Source organism: Danio rerio, chromosome 8 (genome assembly GCF_052040795.2).
Source record: "Danio rerio strain M-AB ecotype USA chromosome 8, GRCz13ab, whole genome shotgun sequence".
NCBI classification, from domain to species: Eukaryota; Metazoa; Chordata; class Actinopteri; order Cypriniformes; family Danionidae; genus Danio; species Danio rerio.
Genome location: NC_141028.1, coordinates 19,601,913 through 19,622,195, shown reverse-complemented (window position 1 = coordinate 19,622,195; position 20,283 = coordinate 19,601,913). Strand labels below are relative to the sequence as shown.

The 20,283-nt window shown below is 35.4% G+C and overlaps 1 protein-coding gene and 2 long non-coding RNA genes across 4 annotated transcripts in view; 1 reads left to right on the top strand and 2 right to left on the bottom strand.

The window, feature by feature from the left end:
* LOC147842616 (uncharacterized) overlaps positions 1-20,283 on the bottom strand; it is a 1,013,036-nt gene that overhangs the window by 815,545 nt on the left and 177,208 nt on the right. The gene's annotated exons all lie outside the window — the stretch shown is intronic.
* The window catches only part of prkcz (protein kinase C, zeta), a 223,504-nt gene that overhangs the window by 46,594 nt on the left and 156,627 nt on the right, over positions 1-20,283 (top strand).
* Positions 362-4,906, bottom strand: LOC147835555 (uncharacterized). Its single transcript, XR_015497788.1, has 2 exons — positions 4,095-4,906; positions 362-3,057 (listed from the first exon to the last, which is right to left on the bottom strand). It is a non-coding gene; the product is annotated as an uncharacterized LOC147835555 (long non-coding RNA).

The window sequence follows — 20,283 nt, the reverse complement described above, 5'->3', positions numbered from 1 at the left end:
ACGATCGTTATTCAGAGAATGATAATGTGTAAAACAGCCATAAATAAGGTTGGTGTCGGGATCTCGTTCCTTTCGAGTGTGCATGCGCATTAGCTCGGTCAACCTGAAAAATGTCAATTTTTTTTGATTGGAACGTTTAGAAATTAAACTAAAAAGACAAATTTTATTGGCAATTCCAAATATGTAATGTAATTGTAAGCTTGACAAACAGTTTTGGAGAATTTGATGTTTCTCCATTTAGACAGAATGCACGAGCGTACTGGCCGAGAGGTCTTTCAAAAATGGCTGCGGGGTGAAATCACTTGCCTTAAAGGGATTTCGATTAATTATTATTTTGATGGATAATTATTTTTTAAGGTGATTTTTACTTTTAATTGGACAGGACAGTATAGGTTGCAGACAGAAAAGTATTAGGAGCAGAGAGAGTTGAAGAGTTGGCAAAGGACCTCAAGCCGGGAATCGATCTCGGATTGCCGTGAGCACCATGGTGCTATATGTCGACGCACTTAACCACTAGGCTATTGGCGCCGACTTTCAGCTGTCTTTAAGGTTGTATGAAAACTATTATTGAACACCGGCCATTCTTCTCTTAGGACAATTTTTTATGTTTTTGATCCACTTCAAATGTTAAATGCTGTATAGCCTCTTTAAATGCAAAGTCTAGAATGGATTCAACTGCGGCTACTAAGTATGCACACATAAATATACCATCATTTTTGTGACACTAAGTACTGTTCTCACATTACTCTGAAGGATTGGTTTAGGGTTGGGGTAGGTGTATGTGTAAACCTAAAAAAAACTATTTCATTGGTAATTTAATGGGATATTTCACCCAAAAATGAAAAGTACTCCCTGTTAACTGTTTCAAGCTTTCTTCAAAATATTTTCTTTTCTTTTCATCAGAAGAAAGAAACTCAACTGATTTGGATCAAGTAAAGGGAGAGTAAATGTTAACAGAATTTTTATTTGTGTGTGTGTGTAAACTATCACTTTAATAAGTAAACAAAAATCTAGTTAGCTTCCGGCCACAGCTGTATCCTTTCTAGCAACTCTCTTTAACCAAATTTCACCATGAAGAACTTGAGTCGGTCAGCAGTTTTAGCACTGATCTGGTCCTCAAGCTGAGATCAGCAGCAAGCCAGCACTAACCAGCAGAAGCCAGTCTTACAATTCATGCTGGTCAGCATGCTTTTGGCAGCAGACTGACGGATGCTTCCCAGATTTATCTAGTTCTCCACTGATATTGTAAAGTGAATTTGGAGATTTTATTTAATGGCAGAAGTAATATTTCATGTGCGTAGGTGGATTCCAGCCGTTTTAGACTGTGTGTTCAGTGACTAAAATCCAGGAAGTTTTGTTTTATGCAAATTAGCTGTGACTCGATGCAGTGAAGACCAATAGGAGGGAAGACAGCAGAGCGTTTCCTCTGAGATGTAGGCATGAGGAGGAGAAGTTCACGATACTGTGAGCAATTTCACAGCTCTGAATGTTTTGTCTCAGCCCACATATAGCAATAAATAAAAAATGATGCATAGAAAACTGCATCAGAAACTGTGGGCATTCACAAGCATGTTTGATTCTTCATTTGATGCATCATGCACTGCTCAAATTTATATTCACATGATTCCTCAGCACAGCATTTAAATGTTTTACCAAAAATTAAATCTAGTAAAAGTAGATTTTTACCAGCATTATACTGCTGCAAATGAGATAAACTTCCCTGGCAGAATGTTTAGCAGCTACAAGCTTGTACCTAAAACAAAACAATAAAGTAAAATGATTTTTTAAGCAGATACAAGCTACAGTATTTAAAATTCAGCAGCCACAAACTGATTCCTTAAATAATAATAATTTGTACCTAAATAAAGTTAAGTACTTTTTTTACATTAATTTTTTTTAACATGTTCCTTGTAAAAAAATACAAATTAAATGACATTAAAATAAATAATAATAAATCCCAAAACAGATAACTAATAGGAAGTTATTTTAACGTATAATGCTGTCAAAATGAAAAATGTCTTTAATCATTTCTTTATTTTTTGTCTACACAGGCTTTGTTGTATTCAGCAGCTACAAGCTATTTTGCTCTGAAAAGAACATTTCAAATTGTAACTAACATTTTGTACATATTTTTCTATTTATATCAGCAACAAGCTAAATCTTTAAAAGTAAAAATAAAATGACGTTTATTTTTTCTTGCATTAAAATAAATAAATAAAGTACAATTTGACCTGCATTATGCTCTGCTGTATATATTCACACTTACATCTTTACATGTATGTGTATTAATACAACAGTTCTGTCTGGTTCTTGAATCTGACAATAAGGGGATATTAAGGATATATTCATAAGGATAGTGCCTGTTTTAAAATATTTATAATTTCGGAGCATCAGATTCAATGCATCGGCCGCCATCAGCCTAATGACGACAGAGACCCGATATAAAAAGTCCTTAGGTAAAAAAGCAGAATTTTCTTAGTGTAAATTTCAAACTACAGCTGAACAAATCATAATAAATCAGGTAAGTGACATTCTAAGTCGATCTCTCTCTTTTGTATTTTATATTGCTGTATTTATACCACAGAAACTGCTAGTGTTTGCTTTGCTTTGGCTTTTTCGGGGTTAATTATTGTGAACTCCCGATTGCAACAGTGAAATACTGGGAAATCTCTCTAGACTGACGGCACTTAATGCCGTTCAGCATTATAATCTTAAAATGTCAGCTAAATCACCTATTTCATCATCACTTTAGACATTATGCTAGAGAATCATTCAAACACTAGCTCTAAAGTGTTGTTGGTGAAGCAACAATGGTCTCTGCTGTTCTGACATCAGCTGCAGATGTGAACTAGTGGTGGAAGAAAGTAGTTCCTCTTACAAAAGGGTTTTTGAGACTCTTTATGATTGATTTTCTTTTTATATACACAATTATGTCGTCAAACTAAACACAATATCACACTTGTAGCATTTTGATGTGGCTGTATATCAACACAGGTGGGAGGCGGGCGTTAGCACCCCCACGAGTGACTGCTACTTGTGTGATATTGCTCATATAGACTTTTTCTTGGAACGCAACCATTATGCTTTGCGTGTATGCGCAAGGAGAATGCGAAGAACTTCCAGTCGGCAGCTAATGCGTGCAAACAGTCACATTTGGACAGCTTTGAAAAGATAGTTTTAATCTATTTTACCTGCTTTTATCCTCTTTGAACTAATACTGTTGTCCTTCAACACCATCTCCTGGACTGATCAATTAAAGAAATGCAATCTAATAGGATGGAAAACAGCTGCTGTGAGGCATTTTCCCCTCGTTGTCAGACGGCATCTTCTGCAGTTTAAATGAAGCCTTGTCATCGCTAAAGTCAACATTTTCTCTTTATTTCAAATATATAACCAGCCCAAACAAATGTAATTCACCAAAATGTTTGACACACACACAGTAGCCTGTACTGTGCCACTGACACACTGATTTAATAACTGTGACTAAAGTGAAAATATAGGCTAGTGTCATTTCAAAATGACAGAAAAACACAAACCGTGGTGAATACAACACACGAAATAAAACACAAACGGCTCGCGATCAGAATGAACAGCAAATCAGCCAGCAGAGTATCAATAACAGACTTTTATTAATCATTTTTGATCAATTGATCACTTTCATAAGTTACCTGTTAAGTTTCATGCCAGTACTCTGGTTTGCTCTCTCTCTCTCTCTCTCTCTCTCTCTTTCTCTCTCTCTCTCTCTCTCTCTCTCTCTCTCTCTCTCTCTCTGTGTGTGTGTTAAAGAGCCGCCGAGCTAACAGCACACACACACTGTACACTATTTCTGACGGCAGACACATGAACTAGGAGAACGTTTTTCTCCTATTTCTGACGCGCTTGAACCACATGTGACAGATTATAACGGCTTTAACAGACACATTTCTTAGTTGTGTGTCACAAAAACACTTTGTTATCCATTAAAAACGTTATTGAAACCCATTTTACCCAAATTACCAGTTGTACACGCTGTAAACGGAAGTTTTTAGCATTCTACCGAAAGACGCTGGTCGCTATGGCGCCCTCCATGCAGCAGCCATGAAAAAGGTCTATACAGTGAGGAAAATAAGTATTGAACACGTCACCATTTTGCTCAGAAAACATACTTTTAAAGGTGCTGTTGTTGAATTCCCCCCAAATGTTGGAAACAACCAAACAAATCCATATATTCAAAGAAAACAAATCTAATTAGTTTGCAAAGTTATGAAGTTATGCATAATAAAATGAAATTATGCAGGAAAAAAATATTGAACACATGAAGAAAGGGAAATATAGAAAGGCAGTGAAAGTCCAGAGAGCAGCTGAAATCCCTCAGTAGTTCTTGAGCAACCCGCTACTCTTCGTCATTGTAAAGGAATATTAGCTGCTTCAGTCCAACATCTACATTATCAGGATGATGAAGATAAAACCAGGGTGGACATTTCAGCAAGACAATGATTGAAAACACAGCCAAGAAAACTCTCAAATGCTTTCAGAGAAAGAAATAGAATGGCCCAGCCAATCACCTGATTTGAATCCAATCGAAAATACAAACTAAATATCAGATTTGATAGACGAGAGCCACAGAGCCATCAAGATTTTTACACAGTCTGCAATTCATGTGACCTAATTCTCCATATGAGAGGTGTCTTTAAGCTGCCATCATCAAAAAAGCCCTTTATATAAAGTACTAAATACGTTTTAGTAGTTCAGCACTTTCTTCTTGTGTCATTTCATTTAAATTAATACACATAACTCATTTTTCAGATTTACTTTGTTTTATTTTAGTTTTATGTTTGCATTGTTTGGGTTTTTAACAAAATCAGGTTTAATTCCATGTCACCAGCTCCTTTGGAAATATTACTCCCAGGATAAAGACATGACGTGTCCAATACTTATTTTCCCCGCTGTATATTTGTCTAGATATTTTTTAAGACACCTCTATACAGCTTAAAGTAATATTTAAAGGCTTAACTAGGTAATTAGTTTAACTAGGCAGGTTAGGGGAATTAGGCAAGTTATTGTATAACGATGGTTTGTTCTGTAGACAGTTGGAAAAAAATTGCTTAAAGGGGCTAATAATTTTGTTCCAAAAATGTTTTTAAAAATTTAAAAACTGCTTTAATTCTAGCCGAAATAAAACTAATAAGACTTTGTCCAGAAGAAAAAATATTATCAGACATACTGTAAATATTTCCTTGCTCTGTTAAACGTCATTTGGGAAATATTTGAAAAAGAAAATAAAATTTAAAGGGGGGCTTATAATTCTGACATATATACGTTGTAATTGATACTATGCATTTTGTTCTTTGCGCAATGGAATGTTAAACAGATCAAGAACAATCATAGTTTTAAGGGTTCTTTCCAGTTAAGCAGCCCACATGTAAATCCGCCTACCAGTAACCTCCAGCTCATCCAAAAAGCAGCGAACAAATGAATCTCCGAGTCTGATTGTCAGTGCATGTGATGCAGTTCTCAGTTGAAGCTCCTAAGGGTTTAATGCAGGACAGCCGCCCTGAACGCTTCTCTCTCTTCATTCCACTCTGTTGCGCTCATGTTTTGTGCCTATTTTAGGAATGAGGTGTAAGAAGGTGTTCACTTGGTGTGTTCGCTGTTGCCGGGTAAGGTTTATTGTCATTGTAATGGCTGTTATGAGCCAATAAATACAGCAGATCTTCTCCGGAAAGACAGATTGCAGTAAAATGGGATATGTAATGAAGTGTTGAAGACCCGCTACTCATTATTCTCTCTCCTACTCTCGTCCTTCTTTCCCGCTCATTAGCTGACTTTTTGACGTCTGTCGTTCTCTTTTTCAGTTTTGTTTTGCTCTTCTCTTTCTCCGCTGTTCTCTCTCTCTCTTTCTCTGTCTCTCCTACGCTGGTCAGTGTCTTCCGTTCATTATCTGCGCTGCTGTTCTTTCCTCCTCCTTTTTCCACTCCTCCAGCAGCCAGGTTAGATTTCATCAGACATCCTCCGCAGCCAGAAAGGTTGCACACTAAAACATCCATGCTGGATGGTCATTACTCAGCGGTTAGTCATGTCCTCTAGCTGTTCTTATGAATGTTTAGTTATGTTTTTGATTATAGGTGTGGGTTATAGGAGGCTCAGAAAATAAACTTGCTTTAAATAGACTTTTTATTTTATTTTATTTTATTTTATTTGTCAGTAAGTAATGATTTTTGTCTTTTCTTTTTGTTGTTCTGTTTTTTGTTATTTATTTTTTTTATTAATAATAATATTTTATGTTTTGTTTAGTTTTTTGTTTTTTAATTTATTTTATTTTCTGATAAGTAATGACTTATGTTTTGGTTTGTCAATAAGTAATGATTATTGTTTTGTTTTTACTTTAATTTTATTAAATGCTATTCTTATTAATTTTTATTTATTTCAAATGTAATTTTATTTGTCAATAAGAAATGATTTTTTAATTTAATTGAATTATTTATATTTTAAATTTGATTTAATTTAGTTTTATTTAATTTTATTGGTCAATAAGTAAAGACTTTTGTTTTTAGTTTTTATTTAAATTAATTTAATTACATTTTTAATTACATTTTATTTTATTTGTAAAAAAGTAAAGATTTTTATTTTGTTGTGCTTTTAAATATAGTTTATTTTATTTTATTTTATTGGTCAATAAGTAAAGATTTTCATATTTTATTTAATTTGTCAATAAGTAGTGATTTTTGTTTTGTTGTGTTTTTAATTTACATTTTTTTAATTTAATTTTATTTATTTTTATTTTTTTGTCCTCATGTACAAATGTCATTTCAACAACGCAAGAAATAATTATGGAAATTACATTTTGAATCAAAATAGCTCATTTCTTGTCTGTACTCATACTTCATGTCAAGGCTTGTTTTATAGTGCTTTATTCATTGAAGTACCTTAATTAAATATAATTTTGTCAAATTATTCCAAATTGGAAAACAAAAAAGATTCTTCATGGAAATAAACATTGACACATTGGTTATTTGGTTTGTTGTTGCAGAACTTAGATTCAATTAAATTCATTAGATTTCATTCAAATCATTCATTTTAAAAATGTCCAATTGAATTGAGTATGCCTTTTTTAGTGCACAAAGTATGACAGTTCTCATGCTTCTTGCTTGGTTTCTGACTTTAGCATGAGGGTATTCTTGGTACTTTGAAAAGAAAGACAAACTTTAAAGCTCATTACAATGCGTATAAGTGAAATCCTCCACATCTAACATGTGAGATCAGCACCAGAAGCAGCCATGATAAGAATAAAAAGTATTTTATCGGAGTTTACAAAGAGCATGAGTCCAGCCAGCCTCCTCCTCTCTACATCATGTGATTGGGCTCGCACAATGAAGGCCTGAAATGTGGATCAGGCACCAGCAGAGCCCCGAGCCCTGAACACACACCCGTCTTAAAATAGACACACATTCATCCTCCTCCCTCTCTGTGTCCTCCTGCTTCCCTCTCTCCTCTTTTTGTGGTCCAGAACAATGTTTGCTGGAGTCTTAAGTGGCTGCCAGTGCTTACTGTCCCGTCCACACAATGACCGGCCTAGACCGCTTATCTGCTGTCAGAGAAGCCAAGGACTTCATTTCTCTTCACTGGCTTTCCAGATCATATTGTGGTGATTCAGTCTTTCGTTAAGGATGCTTTTCTCCTTCAATTAGTCCCCTGGAACCACTGCACTTCTCTAACTTGTATTGGATGTTAATTATACCCAATATACAGTGGAGGTCAAAACAATATACTGTACAGTGCTCTCAGCATAAATGAGTACACCCTCTTTTGAAAATTAATATTTTTTAGTAGTACAGTCAATACACTGTACAAAGCGATTACTTAAAAAAAAAAAAAAGAGTTAACTTATCATTATTAAGTAAACAATCACACACCAGCCACTTTATTAGGTACATCTTACTAGTACCAGGTTGGACACCCTTTTAGTGGCATAGATTCAACAAGGTACTGGAAATATTCCTCAGAGATTTTGGTCCATATTGACATGATAGCATCACGCAGTTGCTGCAGATTTGTCGGCTGCACATCCATAATGTGAATGTCTCGTTCCACCACATCCTTAGGGGGCTCCATTGGATTGAGCTCTGGTGACTGTGGAGGCCATTTAAGTACAATGAACTCATTATCATGTTCAAGAAACCAGTCTGAGATGATTCACACTTTATGACATGGTGCGTTATCCTGCTGGAAGTAGCCATCAAAAGATGGGTACACTGTGGTCATAAAGGGATGGACATGGCCAGCAACGAGCAGTTGGACAGGTGTACCTAATAAAGTGGCCAGTCAATAGGTTTACTGACTTTTTAAAGTGAAATCAACATGATACTTTTAAGGCAATGTGTTTGCTCACGTTTTTAAAGTAAAGCAACTTTATACTTTTTACAGTGTATAGCCAATTTATTTTGGTGCATTTAAACAAAATAGTTTAGTTTTATTAAATAAACTTTTAGGCCTTAAAAAGTTTTAAATTCACTGAAATATTGTATTTTAGGTCATTTGTAAACAGGTCTAAATTGTTCTCTGTCCATGTAAAGCTACCCAACACCCATCCATCAACAATTCATCTCACTAAAGCTTCATCAAGACTCTATTTATAACTGTTTATCAATATGGTTAAAGTATCCTTCTTACAGTGACATTTATTGAAAGTTGTTCTTGTATGTATAGACCATAAATGAATAGATTATCAGTTTTTTTATAGATTATTAATGAAAAGTAAAGTAAGTATACAACTAAAGTTTGCTTGTTTTGACACATTATTTAAAATATGTGGCTAAGAAATGACTCATTAGAATTTTTTGATAGCAAGCCAAAATCAAGTTAAATCCTTAGCGCTTACCCTTGTCTGAAATGTCATTCATATTGGTGAAAGAGTTACATCTAGTGGCTGAGAGTTTAGTCAATTTAGGAATAAATTTTATTTTATTTTTTTGTTTCTCTTGGGTGTCACAGTGGCACGATCGCCTCACAGCAAGAAGGTCATTGGTTCCAGGCTTGGCTGGGTCAGTTGGAATTTCTGTGGGGAGTATGCGTGTCCTTACCGTATTCGTATGCGTTTCCTCTGGGTTCTACGGTTTCCCAGACAACTCCAGAGACATGTGCTATAGGTGAATTGGGTAGGCAAAATTTTCCGTAGTGTATGTGTGTGAATGAAAGTGTTTGGGTGTTTCCCAGTTATGGTTTGCAGCTGTAAGGGCATCTTCTGCGTAAAACATATGCTGAATAAGTTAGTGGTTCATTCCGCTGTGGCTACACCACATTAATAAAGGGACTAAGCCGAAAAGTAATAAATGAATGAATGAATGACATATAAAAGGTGAAAGTACAAACATGTACCAGCAAAAAATGTATAAGGCAAGTATTAAATGTACGATTAAGACCAAAATATAACAAGGTTTACTTTTAAACCAAGAAAATAACCTTTAATGAACTTTATTGAAAATATATTCTCTGAAAACTAGTCCCTCAAATACAAGTGTGTTGTTTTGTTTACATATTTTTGCCAGAAAACTGACAGAAATGCTGATTTAGAGTGATTTATGCAGTGTATTTGAACTTTTCACTTGCCTTTCACTGGTTTAGATGAGAAAAGAGAAACTCCAACAACTAATAAATGGAAAATGTTTGCATTCTACGGTCAAATGATATTTCTGATCTGTATATCTGTCCAGCCGGCAAATCAAATCTCTCTAATGATTAGATCTGAGTGCTTCTATAGCAGAGTAACCAGTCAGATATTATTTGCAAATGTGATTTTTCTTTTCTCCCCCATGCTGAACAATCTATCAAGCTCTGCTTCCCTCACGTCCATTAACAAACCACTGAGTTTTACTTTCACAAACCAAAACCTAATCAGAACCACCTGAAGAGTTTGATGAGAACAGTTTGATGCTGTTATTTATTTATCCTGGGCCCTTTATTACACAGCAGCAAAATCACAGTCTGATCCAGGGTGAGAGGATGCTCAAGCTATTGAATCGCTCTAATAAGCTCAATTATCCAATTCGGATGTTGAGTTTCATTAGCATGTGCTTTTGCGCTTTATGTTCCTTCTAGTGTTGTTCTAATCAGAATATATTATGATCTGCTGTTTTAAGATGATTTGAAAAGCTGTATATTGCTTATGTAGAAACTTCTTGATGAGTATTTTATTTGTTGATTTTGATTTTAAAATTGGAAGAAAGCAGTATTGAGTAGAGGATTTCTGTGGTGTGGAAAACACAGACTGAATCGCTAAATTAGAACATAAAATATGAAGTTTCTAAATTGAATTGGCCAACTTTGTAATGTATAGAAAAGTAGTATTGTATATTAATGTGCGATGTAAAGTCACTTTTTTTAGAGAGATAAAAACAATCGTCTTTTCGTGTGCGCACAAAATGAAGCATATTAATGGAAGACCAGAAAAATGAAAGTTTAGTTTGACTTGAAGGAATTGTGGTGGAAATATATTGCTGTTGTGCAGTAGAATTTGCTTTTTTAAAAGTAATAATGATAGTAATACAAACTTAATAAATACACAAATGTACTTCCACGTTTTAATTTTAACTTAAATACAATGGAATTTTTAGAAAAAGTACACATTTTAGAATTTTAAAAATATATTTTTAATTACGATAATAATAGATTAATGTTAAATTGAATATATTTCAATTCGAACATGTTTTTTAAAGACTAATATTTGTTTTCTTTAACACAATGTGTATTTTAGTTTTTAATGGAAATGCCAATGGAAAAGTTTTTTGCTTTCAGTTTTGAGTTGCCTTGTCAATGCTTGATTTAAGGCTTTTCTATGTGTAGAACTCACAAGAGGATAGTATAAAAAGATGATTTGACTGAAGCTTAAGCTCTGCTTTGTTTCACTCTCAGGGTCTGAAGCCTCACACTTTTCTCACATCCGCTGTTTCCTCACTTTGCCTCTTTTTCTGTCATCCCCCTCCTTCCCCATTTCACAGGCTAAGTAGACAACTGTCAAGAGTGAGAGACACCAGGTGTTGGCATGCACTCTCTCTATCTCTAATTGGCACTCTAGTGCACTCTTTTTTTGGGGTGGTAGAGGATATAAAAACATATTTTCAGTGTGTTTTTACATAATTTATGAAAGCAGCATGATTTGAGTTTTTTTGTTTTGTTTATTTTGTACTCTCAGGTCTATTTATAGTTTTCAAGATGTTTATATAAAAATATCATGTAGAATCTTCATGTAAAAATCATACATTTTCTATCTTGTTTTAATCCTGATCATTGTAATATACAGCCTGATCTCATGAGGAAACATAAATATGTACAGTTTTGTCAGTTTAGTGGCTAATTCGTACAAATTAAATTTTTAAAAAGGAGGCGTGGCACCCAATTGCCGTGAGATAGCATTGAAATAGACGATTCGGTTAGCTGTTGTGGACTGTAAACGTCCAAAAGTTTTGTGTATTTGAATTATGTGCTAAAATTGGATGCTTTATCTTTATTTTGATGTATTTTAAATTAACACACCACCTGGATTAAACTTACCTAATAGTGTTAAAGAAAGAATTGTACAATTACAGTTGCATTTGCTGAAGTAATCGTGTCATGGTGTTTAATATGACTTTTTTGTTCTTTTATCAAAGCATGTTTTATAAGGTTCATACCAAGTGTTTCGTATCGCAAATTAACTACACTAAAAAAAACCTGTAATCATATTTTTTGTACATTTTTGGGGGGGTGTTTTAATGGCTGTAGTTTTCATTTCAGCTGAAAACTGAAATTATTGATTATTGGTTGAGATATGTTATTTTTTTTTTTCAAAGAGCCATGATTTTTTATTCATCAATGACGATAAATCGATAAATATAAGTGACAGACATTTGGAGACATGTTGGAGATGTGAGTTGTTTGCTCAAGTATTTCTGTTAAACATTAAATGGAGATTCCTTAATTCATAATCTATTCATATAAGATGCTCTGTGTGCAGCTTGAGTCAATGTCCAGTGCAGGGTTGTGTGTGTGCGTGGAAGAGAAAGAAAAATAAATCTTTGCCAAAAATACTGCTGTATTAACTTGGATTGGATGAGTCATCTTTGCTCATTTGTGTTAAGATATTATGTTCCGAGAGGCTATTCACTAAATCCCATGGTCGTGATTTAGGGGATCTATAAGTATAAATGGCCCGTGGAGCCAAGTTTTTTTTTTTTTATTCCATTCTTAAAGGATGGCAAAAATCTGCTAGTGCAACCTTTTGTTGGCTAAGCAAAAAGCTGCACTGTCATTGTACATGTGGGCGATTATGATATAATATGCTCTAAATAGATACTGGATAACTTTAGGACTAGTTTCAAGAATGCTGGAGGCTTGATGTGTGGGAGGGTTTGGACATAAATATAAGTACCAACAGTTTCGAAGTAAAGTAATATGTTACCAAAAACTGCATCTCACTTTTTTTACTGAAGCATTTCAAAATCAAAAATTGAAGGCTCATGGATCAGACTGTTACTAAAATCACACACTAAATAGTAGGTGAAGACCAGGCTGTGACAAAAACGTCTGGATTAAAAACAAAGAAAACCAAGTTCCAGGATGACTACATGGTGAATACACAACCAGATTGCAATCAAACTGATAACATTTATACTGTACTACTGTATATAGACAGAATAATAGTACTATATATGAAGATTTCAGATGGAAAAACCTCTAAATGCCGTCTGAAATTTTTCTAAAATTCTAAATACCATTTTTATCAGGCTCCAGTGTGAAGGATCAGTAATATCACTTTTATGGCAAAGAATAAGTTCTTTACATGGTATTTAAAGTGAAATAACTCAAGATAAACAAAGGGGAAAAAAATAATTTTCAATGGAAATTTCAGATGGCACATAGAGGTTTTTGCATCTGAACCCTTCATATATAGTTTGCTACAATGTAATTACTTAAATTGCTAGTTTACTTCATGAATATTTATATTGTCATTTAGCAGATGCTTTTGTTCAAAGCGACTAGCTGTGCTTTCACACCGAAGGCGGTGAGAGCGTCAAAGGTTGCTCTGGCCACCCTGGCGACAACGCTGTCTGTCTTCAGCTCCAGCGGTGAGAGCATCAAATTTCGCTACATTGATCTTGTATTTAAAGGACTTGTTGCAACATATCATATCAGTTACATCCTGCATAAAACATGCTTTCTAGCGTGAAAATGTTGCATACTTTTTATCAAATTTATTTAACAATAGAAGATCAATTAATTTTTCAATGTGTCCATATGTCTGAAATATCCTGAAGCACCAATATTGTTTTGCATTGTCGCATGAGCTTTCCGCTTTTTGAAAGAAAAAACATATAACATATTAATGCATATCAGTAACTCACCAGTAACTTTTTTAATGTATATTCCTGTAAGAAAACATATAAGCAAATAATTGGAAATTCGGCAACCGCAATAATCAAACCCTTGGGAACGACTGTTGTCAGAACCAAAGTTCACAGTGACCGTGTTTTCTGGACTTCTCTCAAGCAGTGGACTTCTACATTCCGATTGCTTGCCGCCGAACTGTGTCTTAGCTCATTACTATAAAGTTGACTTGATTTCAACTCTCCTCGACGCTCACATCGGCGAGGATGCGCCACGCTGCTCCTCAACGCTTATCGTCGCCGGCTCCCATTGAAAATGAATAAATTCCGGCTACTTTGACGCTCTCGCCGCTTTCGGTTTGAACGTACAGTTACAATTGAGGAAGCTTTCAGCAATTCAACAAGAAGAGGCAATACACAAAAGAAGTGTTAATTTTTTTCTAGAGAGAGAAGAATGTTTCTACAGGTGGCTTATCAAGCCCACTCACATGTGTAAAGAACACTTCATAAATGCACAGTTTTTTTTTAGAGAGATATGGCTTGATTGTAAGAAACTGTCTGGTGCAAAACTGGTGCAAGTTTTAGAAAGATGATAGAGTGTAATGTAATGTGTATTTATATAGCGCATTTATTGTGTATAGCCATACACCCAAAGCGCTTCACAATCATGAAGGGGGGTCTCTCCACACCACCACCAGTGTGCAGCATCCACTTGGATGATGCGACGGCAGCCACAGGATAACAGCGCCAGTGCGCTCACCACACACCAGCTATTGGTGGAGTGGAGAGACAGTGATAGAGCCAATTCGGTGGAAGGGGATGATTGGGAGGCCATGATCGTAAGGACATATCCCCCGATAGAGGGACTTTGGCCAGGACACTGGGGTTACACCCCTGCTCTTTCACGAGAAGTGCCATGGGATTTTTAATGACCACAGTCAGGACCTTGGTTTAACGTCTCATCCGAAAGACTGCGCCCACTGACAGTGTAGTGTCCCTTTCACTTTTACTGGGGCATTAGGACTCACACAGACCACAGGTTAGGTGCCCCCTTCTGGCCTCACTAACACCACTTCCAACAGCAACCTAGTGTTCCCTAGTACCAAAGACCACAACTTTTTGCTGTACACCACCCCAACTACTGGTTGGGTCCTGTTGCCAGTGGAAATGCAAGCTTGAGCAGGGTGACCTTTACCAAACGTGTACCATACTGAATTGTAGTTTTAGTGTATATGAGGCATCAGAGAACTGACTGTGTGCTGTTCTCGAACTGTTGGCCTTGTGACAATGCTTGAAAATTCAACAAGTGTTTTGCCACTGTTTTCCCTCCTTCGCCCACCAGAGAGAAAAAGGAGAGAAAGAGGTGACTTCACTTTTCCACCCTCATCACGCTCTCAGTGGTGCTCAGCTGTGAGGTTTGTTAACATGCGTCTTCACTCATGTTTAGTTAAACGACTGGGACTCTTACCAAGCCGACTCATTTACACTAGGGGCAGTTTGTATGTTTTATTAAGAAATCAAATGCTGAATTTGTTAATTTTGCTAAAAAAATTTGACAGTTTCTGTGATTTTTATTATTTGGAGTGTACATCCACGGCTTTATAGTGGCTTAGTGGTTAGCACCGTCGCCTTACAGCAAGAAGGTTGGAGTCCTGACTGAGCCAGTTGGTGTTTCTGTGTGGAGTTTGCATGTTTTCCCACGTGGGTTTTCTCTGGGTCATGCGCTATAAGTGAATTGGGTAAGCAAAATTGGCCATAGTGTATGAGAGTGTGTGTGAATGTGTGATTGTATGGGTGTTTCCCAGTACTGGCATCCACTGCGTAAAACAGATGCTGAAATAGTTGCTGGTTCATTCTGCTGTGGCTACCCCTGACAAATCGGAGACTAAGCTGAAGGAAAATTAGTGAATGGATGTCTACATCCAGCTTAGTTTGGTTAACTGCAAAAATAAGTGCAGTTTAAAAGTATATTAAGGCCTCAGTTCCTTATTTATACAATAAAACACACTTAATACTTGGTGCCTCGTGCATAATGATTAAATATCAGTGCTTGTAGTTTTCTTACGAGCTTTATTTGCACATCAATACAACACAGATGTTTGTAAGTGTCCATACAAACATGCTTTTAAAAGGATGTTTGTTAAAGCAATTGTGATCTTCAATAAGCATATGAAGTAATTATGATGACTTAGGGATTTTTCAACAGCTTTTCTGAGTGTCACATCCAACCTAATTCACCAGAGACTGTCAGCTTATTCTCCTCAGGAACAGCTTAGGACTTTCTGTAAATGTATTCTGGGCTTAAAATAATAGGACGTACAAATCAAACCATAATTTAGGCAGAATCGGCTTGCTGATTAGAAGAAATTATGGTTAGTTTTGGAATCAGAGGACCTTTTAAAGCAATAAATTAGCTTTCTTATAAAGAGATTTGATGGCGATATAGCAAACACATATAATCTTGATCAGATTTCTTCTCCATACTGATTGTTAATGATATACATTTTGTCATGTTAATGCTGCCTGCTTTAAATGTGTATCCCGATACTGACTGAAGCCACGAACATTTGAGGGTTTTTTAAATAACAAATTACAAAATGTACCCTTCATTTTGACTACAATAAATTAAAAAATAAAAGTTGTGACAAAAGAAGGTAAATGAGAGTAAATGTGCAAAAAGTAAACATAAAACTATTTTAAAAAATCATTTATTATATGAAAGACAAGTCAACCAAACCAAAAACCAAACAACTAGCAAATGTGCAATTTGTAAATCTTTTACACTTTTTGCAAGGAAGTCTGGTCTTATAACAGTTTCTTTAAGTGTTAGACTGAATGCATGCGGATTGACTGTTTCTGTATACACTAACTGGCACTCACTTATTAGGTACACCTTACTAGTAGAGTATAGATTTAACAAGATACTGAAAAAATTCCTCAGAGATTTTGGTCCATATTGACATGCTAGCATCATGTAGTTGCTGTAGATTTGTCCGTTGTGAATCTCTCGTTCCACCACATCCCAAAGGTGCTCTGTTGGATTGAGATCTGGTGACTGTTGAGGCCATTTGAGTACAGTGAACTCATTGTCATGTTCAAGAAACCAGTCTGAGATGATTTGTGCTTTATGACATGTTATCCTGCTAGTAGTAAGATAGATATGGTCAGAAACAATACTCAGGTAGGCTGTGGGTTTGACACGATGCTCAATTGGTACTAATGGGTCCAAAGTGTGCAAAGAAAATATCCCCCACACCATTACACCACCACCACCAGCCTGAACCATTGATACATATCAGGATGTATCCATGGTTTCATGTTGTTGACGCCAAATTCTTACCCTACCATACGAATGTCGCCGCAGAAATGAAACTCATCAGACCAGGCAACGTTTTTCTAATTTTCTATTGTCCAATTTTGGTGAGCCTGTGTGAATTGCAGCCTCAGTTTCCTGTTCTTAGCTGAACAGGAGTGGCACCTGGTGTGGTTTTCTGCTGCTGTAGCCCATCCGCCTCAAGGGTCGACGTGTTGTGTGTTTAGAGATGCTCTTCTGCATACCTCAGCCGATTTAAAGTCCTTTAAATCAACTTTCTTCCCCATTCTGATTCGGTTTATATTGCAGCAGATCATCTTGACCATGTCTACGTGCCTAAATGCATTGATTAGCTGATTAGAAATTTACTCTATTGAACAGTTAGACAGGTGTACCTAATAAAGTGGCCAGTGAGTGTATTTCTGCTATGTGATTGGCTGTCAGACTAATTCATATTGTGTCAATATGCTCGTTATCATTATCAACATAATAATTTTTTTGAAATTTTTGCCCTTTTTCATGTTTTGCGAATAGGATAGTAGATATATGATAGAAAAAAAGTATATTGCAGTGAGCACAGTTTCTTTGCAATTACCTTGACATTAACATACATTTTAATGCAATTTTATTTAATATTGTTTATCGTTCATAATATAGTGATAAGGATTTGTGATTCACTGCAAATGGAATATCTAACATTGTCTCTTCAGAATTTTGTGAAATATACTGAAGAAAATATTACGAAATAAGAAAATATTATGTTTGTGCCTAAAAAGACTTAAATTTGCAGCTTTTCTTTTGTTTCAGAGAGAAACTGAAGTGTTTACCTCTTTACCCTATGACTATTCCCGAATCATGCTGTGCCTGCCCGTTTTTCCACCTTATACGTGTCAACATTGATTTGATTTGATGATTTGTTGAGTAATAAAGTCAGCTTTGTCCTCCAACCACTGGTAACACGCATCATATCACTCCAACCAATGAGCTTCCTTCCTGAGGCATTTGCCAGCCAATGAGATTCCTCAGCTCAGCCTAATGTGAAAGCTTTTATTCATTCAGTCATATATTATTTACCATGAATCTGTCAAAAAAGTCCTACTGACCTCCTTTCTGGCGGATGCATTATTATTTCATCCCACATTGGCTGTCTATTGACCTTTGTTTGAGACTTTTATTGGATTATAATCTAATTCTTGAGCCTGCAAATGGATCAAATTGGTGGAATAAGTTGTTTCAGATTGTATTATTCTATTTAAACGGCATAGTTTTGAGGGGAAAATATGATGGATTTAAAATAAAATGTACCTGCCATTTATGAAAATTTCATGAACAGTCACAAAACAGGACACCGAGTACAAAGCTTACAAGCCTTGTATCCCTTTAAGAAAGCTATAAGACTGCTGAAGCTGTTCAGAAGACATGGCTTCTAATGAGAAGTGTGATCTTCTTCTTCAAAGGTGTCTCTGTCATGGCAGTGGAGGTCGGTCATCGCTAATGAGCACAGCATGTACTGCCTGTGTGCCATATGTACTGTATGTTGCTGATGTATATAGCATCTGTGTTTTCCACACACTTGCATGGTGTGGATAGGGTCATCAGACTCAGAACTGAAGCTCATGCATGCTTTTCTTTGTTCTGCTGCTTATACAAACATTCCCGCAATCATGTACTGACCCAATCATACTGTATGCTCTTTGTCTTATATGATATTTAAGCAATATATCCCACAAAAAACGAGTGTTGTTTTTGACCCAAACAGCCTGAGTGCAAATGTGATGCTCGACTTTTTTTAGTAAATACAGTTTAGTAAATAATAATTTTGTATTCCGTTATTTCAGATATAAAATATGATATATTTCATATATTAAATCTAAATTATATATATATTTACCTAATATATTGCTTTAGTTTTGCCAACGTAAAAGTGACCTATGAATACCTGTTTTGTTTACTTTGTTTATTAAAATTATTCTGCATTTTAAACGATTTAATGGGCCATACATAATATTAATGCGTACTCTACACTTTTAAAAACAATAGTTCTTTATCAGCACTGAATCTTCCATTTAGAGACTTTAAAGGGATAGTTCATTCAAAGATTTAAATTTAGTGGTTCTAAATCTTTGAGTTTTGTTGTTTTTCTGTTGAAAGAAGATGTTAAAAAAATGTTTTTTAAGCTATTTGCATTGAGTTCCATAGCTGAACAGGAGTGGCACCTGGTGTGGTTTTCTGCTGCTGTAGCCCATCCGCCTCAAGGGTCGACGTGTTGTGTGTTTAGAGATGCTCTTCTGCATACTTCAGCTGATTTAAAGTCCTTTAAATCACCTTTCTTCCCCATTCTGATTCGGTTTATATTGCAGCAGATCATCTTGACCATTTTAGTAAATACAGTTTAGTAAAAAATAATTTTGTATTCCGTTATTTCAGATATAAAATATGATATATTTCATATATTAAATCTAAATTATATATATATTTACCTAATATATTGCTTTAGTTTTGCCAACGTAAAAGTGACCTATGAAGACCTGTTTTGTTTACTTTGTTTATTAAAATTATTCTGCATTTTAAACAATTTAATGGGCCATACATAATATTAATGCGTACTCTACAATTTTAAAAACAATGGTTCTTTATCAGCACTGAATCTTCCATTTAGAGACTTTAAAGGGATAGTTCATTCAAAGATTTAAATTTAGTGGTTCTAAATCTTTGAGTTTTGTTTTTCTGTTGAAAGAAGATGTTAAAAAAATGTTTTTTAAGCTATTTGCATTGAGTTCCATAGCAAAATGGCAGTAAAAATCTTTAAAATATCTTCTTATACTGTATGTTAAAAAGAAGAAAGAAACTTAATGAGGTTTGAACAAGTGCATGCAGTAAATGATGATGGATTTTAGGTTTTACTCTACCTTCACTGTAAAAAATGCAGAGTGCCACACAATTCATTCATGTTGTCCCAACACAAATTGATTAAGTTAACTGAACACTTTTAACAAATTTATGTGGATTGAAGATAAAAAAAAAATGAAGTTGCCCCAATGAAATGTTTAACATTCATAGATGAACTTTGAAACAAGTGGATGGTGAGTAAATGATGACGGATTTTACATTTTTTCAGTGAACTCTCCCTTTAACATCCACAGAACTGAGCAAAAACAGACATTTAACAAATTTTTTTTTCGTGGAACCAAAATGTTCTTCTGTGGCAATCCCAAAAAATGTGGCAAAAAATTAAAGTTTTTTTATGTAACAAAAAAGTGCACTCTATTTCAAGTGGTGCTCGCTGCAGAGCCATTTGGGCGAGCTGAGCTCCAGCGAGGGGGAGCTTGAGCTTGAGCTCCACCTTTTTTGCACTTCTTCTACGAGTGATGTCACTGGGGGTAGGGTTAGGGGTGGGGTTGGTGTACGCATTAAAACAGCTTACAGGAGGCAGAACGAGAGCTCATGCTCAAATGGCTCTGCAGCGAGCACCCTCTCCTCTATTTTGATCACTATCATGTACATAAGGGGTCAGGAACCTTTTTTCCTTCAAAGAGCCATTTCTAAATGTTTTGGCAAATGCATTTTTTAAATATACAGTTAAATTCAGAATTATCAAACCCCCTGTTCATTTTCCCCCAATTTTTGTTTAAC